This window comes from Myotis davidii, unplaced genomic scaffold (assembly GCF_000327345.1).
Source record: "Myotis davidii unplaced genomic scaffold, ASM32734v1 scaffold651, whole genome shotgun sequence".
In the NCBI taxonomy this organism is placed as follows: domain Eukaryota; kingdom Metazoa; phylum Chordata; class Mammalia; order Chiroptera; family Vespertilionidae; genus Myotis; species Myotis davidii.
Genome location: NW_006283994.1, coordinates 161,273 through 162,016, shown reverse-complemented (window position 1 = coordinate 162,016; position 744 = coordinate 161,273). Strand labels below are relative to the sequence as shown.

At 63.8% G+C, this 744-nt stretch overlaps 1 long non-coding RNA gene across 1 annotated transcript in view; it reads right to left on the bottom strand.

The window, feature by feature from the left end:
- The window catches only part of LOC107184095, a 10,268-nt gene that overhangs the window by 8,127 nt on the left and 1,397 nt on the right, over positions 1 to 744 (bottom strand). Inside the window, exon 2 of the long non-coding RNA XR_001514918.1 lies at positions 600 to 668. This is a non-coding gene — a long non-coding RNA (uncharacterized LOC107184095). The remainder of the gene's footprint in view (positions 1 to 599; positions 669 to 744) is intronic.

Below are 744 nucleotides of genomic sequence, written 5' to 3'. Positions count from 1 at the left end.
ACCAGCATTAATAAAGTCTCCCAGATCAGTGCTCCTCAAACTTTAGTGGCACGTTAGTGTTCGAAGGCAGATTCTGAATAAGATCTGTGTGTGTGTGTGTGAGTGTGTGTGTGTGGGGGGTGGTGCTGGGACACCCGCTGGTGTCTGTCGTACAATTCACCCCACTCCGACTCCCATCTACTCAGAGGTGGCACCCGATTCCTCAGGTTGAGGGCTCAGCCCCACCTCAGAGTTTGGGGTGCCCCCAGACCCTACTGCCCCCCCCGGCCCAGGGTGTCCACTCCCTGTGCTCTGCTCTCAGATTGCGTCATCGGCGCTGGCTGGTTGCCTCACCTACCCCGCCCCCACGTCCACACTGTCCTTCCATTAAAGGCCCCCCGTGACCCCGTGGTGGGCTTATGGGCACCCCAGGTTCCACCTTGTCGTTTTCCCTCCATCCAAGGTGAAACCCACGTCCACGGCCTGACCCTCCCCGAGCTCCAGTTTGGCCATGGCCCCGGGTCATCTCCGCTCCGGGATGGGACCCTCGCCCTCGCCTCCCTCCACCTGGTGACCACCCTGCCTCCCTTCCCCCAGCGCCAGCCCCGTGGGGCTCTCACCCGGCTGATGCAGTCGTCCTCGAGCAGGCGCTCCTGGACCAGTCTGACGAGCAGCACGCTGGGCACCGACTGAGGAAGGAGCACAGGGAGTGAGGGCGCGGCTGGCGGGCCAGGGCCCAGGCTCCCAGGGGCTGGGCTAGCCTGT